The 17,081-nt window shown below is 42.7% G+C and overlaps 1 protein-coding gene across 3 annotated transcripts in view; it reads left to right on the top strand.

Moving 5' to 3' along the window:
• The window catches only part of dag1 (dystroglycan 1), a 147,407-nt gene that overhangs the window by 88,436 nt on the left and 41,890 nt on the right, over positions 1 to 17,081 (top strand). The gene's annotated exons all lie outside the window — the stretch shown is intronic.

Genomic DNA, 17,081 nt, shown 5'->3' with positions numbered 1-17,081 from the left:
AACCTGGTGACTGCAGCTTTAGTATTCAGATCAGGAAATTCTCCAAATAGCATGCAAAATAAACTTATAATTCAGTGTAGATCAGATGTAATAAAAAGCTGCCAGAGACCATATTCCCAGTGATCAGATTTAGCATGCAACTGAAAACTTGCAATGAATGTCAAAATCTGTAGTAAATAAGCCATCAGGACCTGTTTTTGATTTTGTTTGTGCCTGCAATTGTCAACTTGCATTTCAGATGCTACCCATGCATGAGTCTATGGATTAGTGATCCTGCAATAAGCGGAGTGGCTTCTTGTGTAAACAAAGTGAAGATTTGCCTACAAATGATAGTGGCACATCATGCCTCAGAATCAGGTTTATTACTGACATATGTCGTGAAATTTGTTTTTGTTGTAGCAATACAGTTCAAGGCATTTAAAAAAAAATAAATTACAAAATAGTTCTAAAGACAAATAACAAGATATTGTTCATGGATCATTCAGAAATCAAAGATGGAGAAGAAAAAACTTCTTAGAACACTGAGGGGAGGTTCTTGGGCTCCTGTATCACCTCCTCAATGGGAGTAATGCAAAGAAGGCATGTCCTGTCTGGCGAGGGTCTTTAGGGTAACAACGTTTGCTGTGCCACATCTTGAAGATGCCCTCTGATGTGGATGGTTATGCCTGTGATGGAGTTGGTTAGGTATGCAGTCTTCAGCAATCCTGTGCATTGGAGGCTCCATACCAGACTGATGCAACCAGTCTATGTGTTCTCCACCATACATATGCAGAAATTTGAGGAGATTTGGTATAGTACCAAAGACTCTTGCAAACCCCTAATGAATAAGAACTGCTGACCTGCCCTCTTTGTGATTGCATCAGTGATAGAATCGAGGATAGCTCCTCTGAGATGTTGACATGCAGGAACTTGAAGCTGCTCACCCTTTCTACCCGACTTCTCAATGTGGACCAGTTTCTGAAGGCCTCAATTAATTCCTTCATCTTGCTGACATTGAGTGCAAGGTTGTAGTCACAGCAGTACTTAACCAACCAAACTATCCTGCACCTCGATGCCTCCTCATTGCCACCTGAGATTCTGCCAATAACAGTGAATATGATTTAATGCTCAACTGATAAAGTATTTGAGCTGTGTCTAGTCACAGTCATAATGTGGAGAGAGTAGAGCAGATGGTTAAGCGCACATCCTTAAGGTGCCCCTGTGTTGATTTACAGCAAGGAGGAGGAGATGGTATTAATGATTTGCTCCAATGATCTCCTAATAAATAAGCTACAGAGGGAGGTACAGAGATCCAGGTCAAGCTTGTTGATTGGTCATGGTGTTGAAAACTACACTGTAATTTATAAACTGCTGCCTAATGCATGTCCTGTGGTTGTCTAGGTGCTCCAGAGCTGAGTGGAGAGCCAGTAAGATCTCCACTCAGCTCTGGAGCACCTAGACAACCACAGGACATGCATTAGGCAGCAGTTTATAAATTACAGTGTAGTTTTCAACACCATGACCAATCAACAAGCTTGACCTGGATCTCTGTACCTCCCTCTGTAGCTTATGGGTCTCTGTAGCAGTGGGTCTGTGTCCTAGTTCAGATAGTGTTGATTCAAGCCATGACCAACCTCTCACAACAGTAGATGATAGTGAAGACAGTAGTTCAGACTACACTCACACGCCAAGTATGACTTGTTTGTACAATACTGAAAGAATGCTTGGAGTGTTCAAATGACACCAAAAGCACTTGGCCCTACTTACTTTGTCAAGTGAATAGAAGCATTTAGCCCAATTTATACTTCTGCGTCAAATGTACGCCATAGGGTGATGTGCACCACCCCAAAAAATTAACTCATGCGTCGCGGCAATGCAGACCGCAACAACTGTGATTGGTCCGCTTAGTAGCATCACATTTCCGGTTGCTTTTCTCCGTCACGTCTGTACACTGATGCGAAATAAATGGTTGGAGATGATGAACCAAATCATCAAATCTACCTGCCGACATCCGAAAATATTTGAAATGCATTTCTTCATCCATGTCTCTCACAAAGAAACTTGACACAGTGGCATAGAAATCCCACCGCCAACTAGCGTTTTGGCAGTGAATTGCAGAGGGACGCAGACACAACTACGCATGTTCGCTACGGCGTAGGGCTACGCAAAAGTATAAATTAGGCCTATGGCATAGCCTGTATGCACAAGCATAAATCAGGCTTTAGAGTACTAATTGTGTGTGGGGGGGGGGAGAAGAGTGGGTGGCTGATCCTTTGTAACCTAGGTATTATTTATCCCTCAACTAATATTGTTGAAACAAATTATCTAATTATCATGTGTTAGAAGATTTTGTGCATAAATTCCGTTTTCTTATTTTCTGCATTACAATAGTCATAAGATGAACTACATTGATTTGAAAGTAGTTCAAACACCCTGAGATTGTGGAAGATCATTTGCAATTCTAAGTCATTTGATTTCAAATCAACTCCTAATAATCTCATAGGAGCAAGCATGTAAAGCAATGTTGCTTTATAGTATTGTGAAGAATTCAGATTGGATGGTACTGGGGAAAGCATGTGCTTGGTCTATAGTAATGAGCAGAAGAATTATGGGAGATTTAAGGTGATGGTGATCTGGATAAAGTTTAAAAGCACCAAGTCAGTGAATTTGAATGTTCATGTGATGGGTTGTGAAGGTGGTCAGATCATATGGTAGGTGATCCTCATTAGAATTGCTTTGGGAGAATATAGCAGATCACGATAAGGGGGTCCATTCACTGCCTCAAATTGCTTCAATTTCCCAGCTCAATAGTTGAGCATTTGATGGAATGAGTCATAAGCATCTCGTGATGCAAAGTAATCTAACTAAAAGTCACACTTTCAAGCTGCGATTTAATTAAGTTTTTTAACATTCTGTTGGATTAAACTGGTGTCACAATAGGGATGGTAGCAGCAGAGATACAGAGGAGCAGATTGGGAGGCAGATTTTGGAAAGGTGCAAAAATAACAGGGTTGTTATCATGGGTGACTTTAACTTCCCTAATATTGATTGGCACCTGATTAGTTCCAAGGGTTTAGATGGGGCAGAGTTTGTTAAGTGTGTCCACGACAGATTCCTGTCACAGTATGTGGACAGGCCGACCAGGGGGAATGCCATACCAGATCTAGTACTAGGTAATGAACCGGCTCAGGACACAGATCTCTCAGTGGGTGAGCATCTAGGGGACAGTGACCACCGCTCCCTGGCCTTTATAATTATCATGGAAAAGGATAGAATTAAAGAGGACAGGAAAATTTTTAATTGGGGAAAGGCAAATTGTGAGGCTATAAGGCTAGAACTTGCAGGTGTGAATTGGGATGATGTTTTTGCAAGGAAATGTACTATGGACATGTAGTCGATGTTTAGAGATCTCTTGCGGGATGTAAGGGATAAACTTGTCCCGCTGAGAAAGATAGAGAATGGTAGGGTGAAGGAACCATGGGTGACAAGTGAGGTGGAAAATCTAGTCAGGTGGAAGAAGGCAGCATACATGAGGTTTAGGAAGCAAGGATCAGATGGGTCTATTGAGGAATATAGGGAAGCAAGAAAGGAGCTTAAGAAGGGGCTGAGAAGAGCAAGAAGGGGGCATGAGAAGGCCTTGGCGAGTAGGGTAAAGGAAAACCCCAAGGCATTCTTCAATTATGTGAAGAACAAAAGGATGACAGGAGTGAAGGTAGGACTGATTAGAGATAAAGGTGGGAAGATGTGCCTGGAGGCTGTGGAAGTGAGCGAGGTCCTCAATGAATACTTCTCTTCGGTATTCATCAACGAGAGGGAACTTGATGATGGTGAGGACAATATGAGTGGGGTTGATGTTCTGGAGCATGTTGATATTAAGGGAGAGGAGGTGTTGGAGTTGTTAAAATACATTAGGACAGATAAGTCCCCGGGGCCTGACGGAATATTCCCCAGGCTGCTCCACGAGGTGAGAGAAGAGATTGCTGAGCCTCTGGCTAGGATCTTTATGTCCTCGTTGTCCATGGGAATGGTACCGGAGGACTGGAGGGAGGCGAATGTTGTTCCCTTGTTCAAAAAAGGTAGTAGGGATAGTCTGGGTAATTATAGACCAGTGAGCCTTATGTCTGTGGTGGGAAAGCTGTTGGAAAAGGTTCTTAGAGATAGGATCTATAGGCATTTAGAGAATTATGGTCTGATCAGGGACAGTCAATATGGCTTTGTGAAGGGCAGATTGTGTCTAACAAGCCTGATAGAGTCCTTTGAGGAGGTGACCAGGCATATAGATGAGGGTAGTGCAGTGGATGTGATCTATATGGATTTTAGTAAGGCATTTGATAAGGTTCCACACGGTAGGTTTATTCAGAAAGTTAGAAGGCATGGGATCCAGGGAAGTTTGGCCAGGTGGATTCAGAATTGGCTTGCCTGCAGAAGGCAGAGGGTGGTGGTGGAGGGAGTACATTCAGATTGGAGGATTGTGACTAGTGGTGTCCCACAAGGTTCTGTTCTGGGACCTCTACTTTTCGTGATTTTTATTAACGACCTGGATGTGGGGGTAGAAGGGTGGGTTGGCAAGTTTGCAGACGACACAAAGGTTGGTGGTGTTGTAGATAGTGTAAAGGATTGTCAAAGATTGCAGAGAGACATTGATAAGATGCAGAAGTGGGCTGAGAAGTGGCAGATGGAGTTCAACCCGGAGAAGTGTGAGGTGGTACACTTTGGAAGGACAAACTCCAAGGCAGAGTACAAAGTTAATGGCAGGATACTTGGAAGTGTGGAGGAGCAGAGGGATCTCGGGGTACATGTCCACAGATCCCTGAAAATTGCCTCACAGGTGGATAGGGTAGTTAAGAAAGCTTATGAGGTGTTAGCTTTCATAAGTCGAGGGATAGAGTTTAAGAGTTGCGATGTAATGATGCAGCTCTATAAAACTCTGGTTAGGCCACACTTGAAGTACTGTGTCCAGTTCTGGTCACCTCACTATAGGAAGGATGTGGAAGCACTGGAAAGGGTACAGAGGAGATTTACCAGGATGCTGCCTGGTTTAGAAAGTATGCATTATGATCAGAGATTAAGGGAGCTAGGGCTTCTCTCTTTGGAGAGAAGGAGGATGAGAGGAGACATGATAGAGGTGCACAAGATATTAAGAGGAATAGATAGAGTGGATAGCCAGTGCCTCTTCCCCAGGGCACCACTGCTCAATACAAGAGGACATGGCTTTAAGGTAAGGGGTGGGAAGTTCAAGGGGGATATTAGAGGAAGGTTTTTTACTCAGTGGTTGGTGCGTGGAATGCACTGCCTGAGTCAGTGGTGGAGGCAGATACACTAGTGAAGTTTAAGAGATTACTAGACAGGTATATGGAGGAATCTAAGGTGGAGGCTTATATGGGAGGCAGGGTTTGAGGGTCGGCACAACACTGTGGGCCGAAGAGCCTGTACTGTGCTGTACTATTCTATGTTCTATGATGCATTTTGACTACAAGGTATTTTGTGCCCAAAAATTCTCTCAAGTATTGAGCAACACAGACCAGTAGAGATAGAAAATGCTGGAATGGCAGTTCAAGTAGCTTCAGTAGGGAGCAATGTAATGTGAACATTTCAGGTTGATGGTCTTTTTGTCGGAAAGATAACAAGTTTTCTGATGTGTGAGGACAATAGGTAGAGCCTTGTCAGTTATTAGTGACAGGAGGTTAGTGTGCAAACTTAAAGCATACGGTATTGGGGGTAAGGTATTGATGTGGATAGAGAATTGGTTAGCAGACAGGAAGCAAAGAGTGGGAATGAATGGGACCTTTTCAGAATGGCAGGCAGTGACTAGTGGGGTACCGCAAGGCTCAGTGCTGGGACCCCAGTTGTTTACAATATATATTAATGACTTGGATGAGGGAATTAAATGCAGCATCTCCATGTTTGCAGATGACACGAAGCTGGGCGGCAGTGTTAGCTGTGGCAGGATGCTAAGAGGATGCAGGGTGACTTGGATAGGTTGGGTGAGTGGGCAAATTCATGGCAGATGCAATTTAATGTGGATAAATGTGAAGTTACCCACTTTGGTGGCAAAAATAGGAAAACAGATTATTATCTGAATAGTGGCCGATTAGGAAAAGGGGAGGAGCAACGAGACCTGGGTGTCATTATACACCAGTCATTGAAAGTGGGCATGCAGGTACAGCAGGCGGTGAAAAAGGTGAATGGTATGCTGGCATTTATAGCGAGAGGATTCGCGTACAGGAGCAAGGAGGTACTACTGCAGTTGTACAAGGCCTTGGTGAGACCACACCTGGAGTATTGTGTGCAGTTTTGGTCCCCTAATCTGAGGAAAGACATCCTTGCCATAGAGGGAGTACAAAGAAGGTTCACCAGATTGATTCCTGGGATGGCAGGACTTTCATATGAAGAAAAACTGGGTGAACTAGGCTTGTACTCGTTGGAATTTAGAAGATTGAGGGGGGATCTGATTGAAACGTATAAAATCCTAAAGGGATTGGACAGGCTAGATGCAGGAAGATTGTTCCCAATGTTGGGGAAGTCCAGAACGAGGGGTCGCAGTTTGAGGATAAAGGGGAAGCCTTTTAGGACTGAGATTAGGAAAAACTTCACACAGAGAGTGGTGAATCTGTGGAATTCTCTGCCACAGGAAACAGTTGAGGCCAGTCCATTGGCTATATTTAAGAGGGAGTTAGATATGGACCTTGTGGCTAAAGGGATCAGGGGGTATGGAGGGAAGGCTGGTGCAGGGTTCTGAGTTGGATGATCAGCCATGATCATAATAAATGGTGGTGCAGGCTCAAAGGGCCGAATGGCCTACTCCTGCACCTATTTTCTATGTTTCTATGATGGCAGGGGAATCCTTGACTGAGAGATTGAATGGAAGCACTGGTATGGAGGTGTTCAGTTTGAACAGGAGATGGTGAAAATGGCATTCTTGAAGAAACAAGGGAGGTGGTTTAGTGAAGGTATCAGTGAATCATTATTCATATAATGAATACTAGTCAATATTAGATAGCAGATTGATTTTCTGACTGCTCCCAGTTAGGTGAGATTGATTATGAATGTTATAACTGGTTATGTAGGAAAATTCATTTGGGTTTCAGTGCATTTTAGGTTTATTGGTCTGTGGGTGACAAATTCCAACATGTGGCCTACCTCCAGTGTTCATGACTAGACCTTGGTTCAGGATACTGGGCACTTCTTACGAAATTATCTTGGAAGTGGGATGGAGAATTAAATCTAAGAATGAGAAATTGGAACAAATACTAACTTTGATATGTGGTTCCTTAAGGTTATTATAATCGAGTGTGGTAATAGGTATAAACTCCCACTACCTATTAAATGCTCCCAATGCCGTACATCTCAAATAGCCTCTAACAACCAAGTCCTGTTCCTGGCCTTCACGTGCAGCTTAACTACTAACAGTTTCTACTGACAGCCGAAGGGGTAAAGGTGGATTACTAGCTCCTTAAAACCAGTCACTTTAGGCAGATGGGGCTCATCAGCCGTGGTTGCCACCTCATCTAGAAGGAAAGCTCTGACCTCAAACCTCCATTGCCTTGCAGTTACACCTACTCATGTGGAGAACTTTGTGAGTAAACTCCAAGGGAGAAATCCAGAGCTGCGGTGACTAAGGCGGTCCTAGGTTGAGCTCAACACCGACTGGCACCACTTTCGACACTACTGGTGCCAAACTGTCTCTGTCTCTGTTGTTCCTCTTGGATTCATTAGCTGATTGGAGAGACGGTGCCTGCTATATAGGCAACGGCTTGCTGTGCATATCATACTGCCCTGGCTTGCGTATCACATAGACAGCTGGGACACGACATGTATAGTTGACCCCAATGAACAGAGGGCCTCACAGTGTGGTGATCAACTCCATTAAATTTAGATACACAAGTTGGGTCACCTCATTATAGAAAAGATATGGAAACTTTAGAGAGGGTGCAAAGGAAACTTACCGGCATTCTGCATAGACAAGTGCATGTCTTATGAAGTTAGGTTGAGTGAGATAGGGCTTTTCTCTTTGGAGAGATGAAAGATGAAAAGTGACTTGATAGAGTTGTACAAGGTGATGAGAGGCATAGATGGTCACTAGCTAGAAATGTTTTTCTCAGGACAGAAATGGTTAATATGAAGGGCATAATTTTAAGGTGATTAGAGGAAAGTATAGAGGGGGGATGTGTTTTTTACACATAGGTGGGTGCATGAAACATCCTACCAGAGGTGGTGGTAGAGGCAGATACAATAGGGGCATTTAAGAAACTCTTAGACACATGAATGGTAGAATAATGGAGGGCTGTGTAGGAGGGAAGGATTAGAACCATAGAATACCTTAAAAGGTTGACATAACATTGTGATCCAAGCAATACTCACAACACGCTGGAGGAACTCAGCAGGTGGGGCAGCATCCGTGGAAACGATCAGTCAACGTTTTGGGCCAGAACCCTTCCAAAGGGCCTGTGCTGTAGTGTTCTATGTTCTACACAGTTTTGTTGTGAATCTTTCTCTTCTGTTGGAGCAAGTGCATGCCTGAGTCCCATATTTTAGCCATGCTGGCAATGAGAATAGTTTTGTTTCAGGCATTCCAAGTTAACCACTAGAATGCTATATCTTTTTTTCATTGTGCCTAGATTTGCTCTGGTTCCAAGCTGATCTTACATGACCTCTGCCATTCGGTGCAGAACCTATTCTCTTTCAAGCCACCATCCCACCTGCTCCCAGCCAGGGTTAAAAAAAATATAAAACTGCAACAAAAAGCAGGCTCAGAAGCTTCTGAGAACTTTCACAATAAAGGAGGAGAATTAGTTTTGTTGTCTGGCACAAAGAGCCTTTATATTACAGCTATACACTACGGGGAAACTCAGATTCCACATTTGTTCTCAAGTAGACAGCATGATTTAAGACTTTAAAAAAAACTCAAGTTATTCAGATCAAAATTCAGTTCTCTTCCCCCCCCCAATTATATATTGTTTAAACAAACAGAATGAGGAGGCTAAGAATTTTTTTCAAACCTATTTTACTAAAATACTTGCATGAGAAAGTTTTTGTTTTAACTGCTTCAACTTCTGTCAGCCAAAACTGCTTACTATTCAGTTTTGCATTCCTTTTAATTTTTTTTTCTCCTATTGTGTTGGCAGCAGATATTTAGCACTTTTTGCATGGTTTTACATTAAAGGCCCTGCGTTTGAAAATGTATTACTTGTTTGAACTTTCTCACTGGTTTTTGAGTTTGTTTTCCAGCTACATTGTCTCATCAGCTATTTCATTTCAAGTAGCTGTTTGAGTTTGTTGACAGTGCAGGGAGTTACTGCCAAGTATTATCCTGCTCTCAACAAACTTGTTTCTATCAGGACGTGAAATATTTCTCAAACTACAATCACTCATTTTAAGAATTTTTGCTACAGCTAATTAACTGTATTCAAAGTCCAGTTACTTACTGTAACTCTGTCACACTGCACAACAGCATAATTGCCTTCACCCAGCCTATCCAATTTACAAAATCTCAGTAGTTATATTTTTTTCAGAAGTGCTTGCTTTTCATCTGTATAAGGTCATTGAGACTGGACAGGGTATCCAGGCTGGCCTCCATAGCTAAAACACCTACACTGACTAATGTGGGCAAATGGGATCAGGCAAAGGTCTGTATAAATATGGTGGGCTGAAGGGTTTGTTTCTCTGCTGTACAACTTTGATTTAAAAAGCTTTGTACAAGTGAGCAAATGTCCTAGGATCATGTAAAAATGCATTCATAGCCAATGTAATAGTTTTGAACAGTAGTTATTGTATAAACTAATGATTCAGACTCCAGTGTAAAAATCCCACTGCAAAAGTTGGAGAAATTGAATTCGTATTGTATATTTGAAAAAACCTGCAACAAAGAGCCAATGTTAAATTAGCTATCTTGCAGCTTAAAAACTTGTCTGGTTCACAAAGCCCTGGGGTGGGGTGTGGTTTAGAAGATCGTGAGACATTTCCTCCTGATGTAGCCCAGCAAGCTGGTATAGCAAACAGAATGAAACAGGAGGCACCACCAAACAGTGAACTAGCCACTGAGTTAGACAATAAAGATGCATCAAATTCATTAACCCCGAAGACTTCTCAGTATAACATTTTGGGATTCTGGCCAAAATGAAAAAAACTGCTGCATAGAGTTGTTGATGTCACATTCACAGATTCATATTTTAGCCAATGTCTGCATGGTGTCACATGGCATCAGATCGCATGTGGGGAAAGAAAAGTTCACTAACTTCTAATTTCCTCTCTCAACTGAAGAATCAAAACTAGTCCATATTTGCTGCGTGGCTGGATAAAGCACAATGTATTCGAGATTGGGGGCTTCACTGTCCACTAGGATAATTTGGTAGATCAGGAAGAGTGACTTAAACCCACCAACCTAACCACAGCCTGAAGGACAGGTAGTGAGAGCCAACATGAGGTAACGGATCCTATTTGATCTTATTCCCGCCAAACTTGTATTCTTGCCAATCAAAGCATAAAGCAGTCTCGGCAAGAGTTATTACCCTTCACCCACCGGGCTCCTGGTTCATTGAAGAAAATATTCCAGTAGCAGCCTGAACAAACAACAAATCTCCAGATACCAATGTGCCACAGACAGTCCCAACCCATTCAGATGTGAATAAAGATGTACTGTTAATTAAGTTATGGGAGAGATGACCTGTGAATATCCCCTCCATCATTGAGGCGGAAGCTGTCACAATGGTGCCAAAGAAAAAGCTGTGTTTATGAACATTTTCAGGGCTAAATGTCAGATAATCCAAAAGTGTCATGTCCTCTTGAAGATCCCACCACTGCAGGGACCTGTTTCAATCAATTCAAAACATTTCACATGGTGGAAAGCCCACAACAAAATTTTAGTGACAAGTGGTGTTCTCAGTGATTGGAGTTGTACATTGCTCAGTGAAAAATGGATCTTTTCTTTGTCGGACAATTAAATCGCACCTGAGCATTTGCATTTCTTTGGATAATGAAACAGTCCATACTCTGATATTGATTTGTTGAGTGAGAGGGGAGGCAGCATTCTGACTCTTCACCAACTCAAAAAACTGCCGAGGGCCACTTACGAACCTTATGATAAAAGCAGCTGAGGCAATGGAGGACCTTCCCTCCAGGTTGTGCAGCATCGTAACTCTTCACTGTCACTGGATCATAATGCTCATGCGTCCTGTCTGATAGCACTCTGAGTACCTTCACTAACAAGGGCATCAGCAGTACAAGAAAGTGGCTCACCACACAATACCTCGGATGGGCAATTCCCTCATTGATTTTCAAAGCAGCCAGTTGTGTAGCATGCCTTCCAGTTGATTTACATACATGGTTTTGACTGAGAGGCAAGTATTGGCTAAGCTACAAGGGAAAGCTCACTTATTCTTCAAAATGGTACCCTGGTATCTTCCATATGTAGCCAAAATGGCTTCAGTTTTAACATCGTGTCCAAGGATCAGAGTGACATTCACTTGGTGCTGCATTGATGTATCATACTAGTCTGTGAATCTCTGCTCCTAACTTGCATTAACAGCAGGCATTATTCCCTATTTCCTGACGCAACTGTTCTTCAGCTATACTATTTCTATAACTGCTATGTAATTTCCTTTTTTAAAATGCCTTCACTAGCTCAGTGCTTAAAATTGACCAAAAAGGATGTTTCACCTGGAGTTAGGGATGGATTTTATTTGATTCCTGTGGAATGCTTTGCAACTTTGGGAGTGTATAATGTTGAGCCTTGAACTCAAAGCTGCTAATTCAGGAGATGAGGCTGCCCATTAGGCCAGGGGTGACATTAAGTACAAACTGTGGATTGAAGGTGACACCTGTACCACGTGGAAAGAATATATATATTTAACCTCAGAGCTATTTTGTGCTCATGTTAAATGTAACTTGCCTGTTGGAATTCGTAGTACTGCTGATTAGTAAATATCTCGCAGTAGGTCAGACTTGTTCAGTGAGGACTGAACTATAACTTCCTTGTAAGGGCTGCTGCTTGAAGCAATACAGCCAGTTAGGGTTTCTCGTAGATGGAAGGTGGATTGACAATGCATGGTGAATTGAAGATGGCTTTTTTTTAATTGAGGACATTAATTACTCAAGCCTATAATAATACATTGGTTGAATTCAACTGTGATTTCCTGAGCACATGGTGTGAGGGGTAGAAAATCTCCTTGCTGGATTGCTAGAGTGAGTGTCTAAAGAGCCTGCAGTCCCCGTGGAAATTGCATTTTACACACAGGCACGCGTGTATGCCTGCACTCTTACAAGAGAAGAAAGCAGCAAAAATGAAAGGATCACTGGCACTCAGCATAGGAGCACACTGAATGATTGAAGAAAAGGACTTTATTCCTTGGAGTCTGGGAGACTGAGAGGTCATCTTTACAGAGGGGTGTAAAATCATGAATATAGGCAGAGTAAATGCACAAGTCGTTCTTTTCACGGGAAAAGTGAACCCAAAAACCAGAGCATATAAGATTAAGGTGAGAGGGGCAAGATTAAGAGGGACACGAGGAATAACATTTTCAGACAGTGGTGCATATATGAAATGAGCTGCCAGGGAAAGTGCTTAAGGCAGGTACAATAGCATTACGAAGACATTTGGACAGGTACATGGGTAGAAAGGTATAAGATGGATATGGTCCAAACATGGACTGATGTGCTTAATTTAAATGGACAACTTGAACTGGAGGACCTATTTCCATGCTGTATTACTCTGACTAGATAATATTTATACAGTAGAACCAGCAAAGGACTGATAATGTTTTAATGAGGGAAAGTTCCAAGGATAAGAAAGGAAAATTTGGAAACTTCCCCTCCATCCACCAGAGTGAAGTGAACTTGGTGCAGGAGATGAGATTGTTCATGGTTGTGGTTAATGGCCATCCTCTGTGCCCACCAAAGAACCAGCTCAGCTCACTTCAGAATTACAGGGACTCAGCACACAAGGCACAAACCATCAGCATATTTCCAAGGTTCACTATCCTCATTTTTTAAAAAAAAGGCCACTAAATTGCATATGAATTCCAAAGTCCTTTCTGACAATTGTTAAGTAGCCATTAGAATCCAAGTCATACTTTTATGGGCGTGTAAGTTAACCAACCGCCATGAAAGGAGTGCAGAGTCTTGAATTGATGTCCGCATTTAGTGACATCACATTTCCTTGTCTAGAACAGGGGTTTCCAACCTGAGATCCACTCGCCCTTCGGTTAATGGTGGGGGTCCATGGCATAAAAGGTTGGGAAACCCTGATCTAGAAGGAGGCCATTTGAGTCCATGCCAACTCAGAGCAATCTCATTGCTCCTCCCTCACCTACCTGTAATTTTCACTATAGCCTATTCACCCCACATGTTAGCCCACCTGCACCAGAGTAATTTAGCAGGGCAGTTATCTTACCAACCTACATTTGTATGGGATGCAAGGCAATTGATGACAAGGAGGAAATGCTTGTGATCACAATGAGAATATGCAAAGTCCACATAGCAAATGAGATCATGATTGAACCCAGGTCACTGCATTCAAGGTGGCACTGACCTTGGCTCTCTGTTGAGATCATAGCTCAGACTTGATTGTCTTTAAGTTCAGAGAGATGACTTCGTGGACAGAAGGGAGCTAAGGATCAGGTTAGGATTTATGGACGTGGATGTAGAGGAATTAAAGGTCAGGCTTTGCACAGCAGCCTGTGCTCAAACGACATGAGTTCAGTATCCTGTTATCACCCAGTCCGGAGGTCAATACTGAAGGTGGAAGCCTGCTAGCTGGAGACTGAGGACCTTGAATCCTGTCCTGGAGTGAGGGCCTGTGCGGTGGGAGGGAGATATGGGTCTTGCTTTATTGTTTTGTTGCTAGTTGTGTTCTACTTTATGTTTTATGTTGCTCTGCCGAGCATTGAGGGCATGCTATGTTAGACCAAAAGACACAGGAGCAGACTTAGGCCGTTCAGCCCATCGAGTCTACTCTGCCATTCCATCATGACTGATCCTGGGTCCCGTTCAACCCCATACACCTGCTTTTTCGCAGTATCCTTTGATGTCCTGACTGATCAGAGAACTATCATCTTCCGCCTTAAATATACCCACAGATTTGGCCTCCACTGCAGTCTGTGGCAGACCATTCGATAGATTCAACACTCTGGCTAAAAACAATTCCTCCTTATCTCTGTTCTGAAGGGTCTCCCCTCAATTTTGAGGCTGCGCCCTTGAGTTCCAGATACCCCCACCATAGGAAATATCTTCTACATCCACCTTATCTAGTCCTTTCAACATTCAGTAGGTCTTAATGAGATCCCCACGCATTCTTCTAAATTCCAGTGAGTACAGGCCCAAAGCTGCCAAACGCTACCCATATGTTAACCCCTACATTCCTGGAATCATCCTGCCAAACCTCCCCTGGACTCTCTCCAATGGCAACACGTCCTGTCTGAGATATGGGACCCAGAAACGTTGTCAATACTCTAGTGTGGCCTGACTAGTGTCTTACAAAGGCTCAGCATTATCTCCTTTATATATTCTCTTCCCCATGAAACAAATGCCAACATTGCATTTGCCTTCTTTACCACAGATTCAACCTGTAAGTTAACCTTCTGGTAGTCCATCTGCATCTCCTGAGGTTTGAATTTTCTCCCCATTTAGATAATAGCCCACACTTGTATTCCTTTTACCAAAATGCATTATCATACATCTCCGAACACTATTTCATCTGCCACTTTGCCCATTCTTCTGAGTTGTCCAAGTCCTGCTGCAGTTGCATTGCTTCCTGAGCACTCCCTACCCCCCCACCTATCTTCATATCATCCACAAACTCTGCTACAAAGCCATCACTTCCATTCCCGATACTGACCCTTGAGGAACACCACTAGTCTCTGGCAGCCAACCAGAAAAGATCCCATTTATTCCCACTCACTGCCTCCTGCCTGTTGGCCACTCCTCTATCCATGCCAGTATCTTTACTCTAACGCCATAGGATTTTCTTGTTAAGCAGCCCAATGTGTGGCACCTTATCAAATGCCTTCTGAAAATCCAAGTAAATGACATCCACTGCCTCTCCTTTGTCCACCCTGTTTGTTACTTCCTCAAAAGATTTGTCAAGCAAGATTTCCCTTTACAGAAACCATGCTGACTTTGACTTATTTTATCATTAGTCTGCAAGTACCCGGAAACCTCATCCTTAATAATAGACTCCAACACATTCCCGACCACTGAGGTGAGGCTAACTGGCCTATAATTTCCTTTCTTTTGCCTTCCTCCCTTAAAGACTGGAGGACATTTGCAATCCTCCAATCATTTGGGGCCATGCCAGAATCAAGTGATTCTTGAAAGGTCATGACCAATGCGTCCGTCATCTCTTCAGCAACTCCTCCCAGGACTCCGGGTTGTAGTCCATCTGGTCCAGGTGACTTATCTGCCTTAAGACTTTTGAGTTTGCCTAGCACTTTTTCCTTTGTAATAACAATGGCACTCACTCCTGCACCCTGACAGTCAGACCTCTGGCACACTGCTGTAATAATAAAGTTCCAGGAGGAATGATGGAGACTTAGCACTGAGCATGTAATTACCAAATTAATTAGAACAATAAATTAAGTGAGCTAAAGAAAACTTAAAGAAATTTTGAAGAAATTAGTGTTGCCCCCAGGACATTGTTTGCTCGAGGCACTCAAGCAACATCTGTTGAGTTTGTCTAGCCAATTGTTGTTCCAGATTCCATTATCTGGACTCTTGAATCTGCTGGACAGTGTTCTAGTTGAATTACACTATTGTATCAATGCTGTTTGCTGCTCTATGAAGGTGTCATTCGGGCCACAAGGGGGGCTGAATTAGAAAGCTAATATCCAGTATCATGGAGAGGTGCAACATTCCACCTGAGCACAGGCGAATGAGTTAACTTTTTTTTAAGTAAAAGATGGTAAGGGAATGGAAGAGGCTGGTTCAGAGTTTAATTCTTAGATTGCAAAACAACCACAAGGAGTAGGTTTAAAGTTTGTACACAATGTGTGACACCAGTCACACTACTGGAATGGCTTTCTAGTCACCACATCACTGCTAATTTAAGAAGTGTTGGATGCTTGGATTGAGACAAAATGGTTCTTCCTCATCAATTGCCTTGTGACTTACTTATTGTCTCAATCTTGCTAATAGCAAATGTCTACAACAGCAGTTCCCAACATTTTTTTATCACATAGACCAATACCTTTAAGCGAGAGGTCAGTGGACCCTGTGTTAGGAACCCCTGGTCCTCCACAGTCATGGTGTGGCTCATTCATTGGTGGTCTTGTTGTCTCTGAAGATAGCTTGATAGCTGATAAGATGATATGCATACACAAATATTGCCACTGAGTCAAATGGGGGTGGGTGGGGGAGGATATTACTTCGGTTATTGGGCTGGGATTTGTGTTGACTTTCCAATTTGTCTCGCTGTTTATTTAGTGATACAGCACAGAATAGGCCCTTCTGGCCCTTTGAGCCATGCCACCCAGCTCTCCTAATCACGGGACAATTTACTACGACCAATTAACCTACCAACTGGTACCTCTTTGGACTGTGGGATGAAACCGACACAAACTCCTTGCAGACCCCAGTGGGAAATGAACCCAGGTCCCTGGTACTGTAAACATACTCCTGTGCTTTGGCATTACACCCCCCCTCCCTCACCCCAAGGAAGTACCCAGTTCCTTTTCAAATCACTGAATCTGCTCTCACCATTTATAAGACAATGAGCAACAAAAAGCAATAGACACCCAGACTGCCAAAAAAAATGAAAGGGCAAATTAGAGCAAATCAAATCTAGTTTTCAAATCATTTTGAATTGCATTCACAATTGCAGTTGACTGCTTTCTGACCTTTTTCCTAACATGTCTAATTATTTTCAACACAGGCAGCACCTTAGACATTTACACAATGTGAGGTGAGTTGAAGTTTATGAGAGTAATTAATTTTCTGTAATGTTACTATTTATTGAAGATTAAAGTCTCATCACAGAATTTTATCAAAAAGAAAGGGCTCGCATCTGTACAGTGTCTTTTGGATCGTTGAACTTACCGAGTGCTATTCACTCAATGTAGTACTTTTGAAATGTTGTTTTTATAACACTGGTGCTGGGTTAGCAATGTGATTAG

The sequence above is a fragment of the Mobula hypostoma genome, chromosome 15 (genome assembly GCF_963921235.1).
Source record: "Mobula hypostoma chromosome 15, sMobHyp1.1, whole genome shotgun sequence".
Taxonomy (NCBI): Eukaryota; Metazoa; Chordata; class Chondrichthyes; order Myliobatiformes; family Myliobatidae; genus Mobula; species Mobula hypostoma.
Note: the sequence above shows the minus strand (reverse complement) of the source record. Positions and strands in the feature narration are given on the sequence as shown.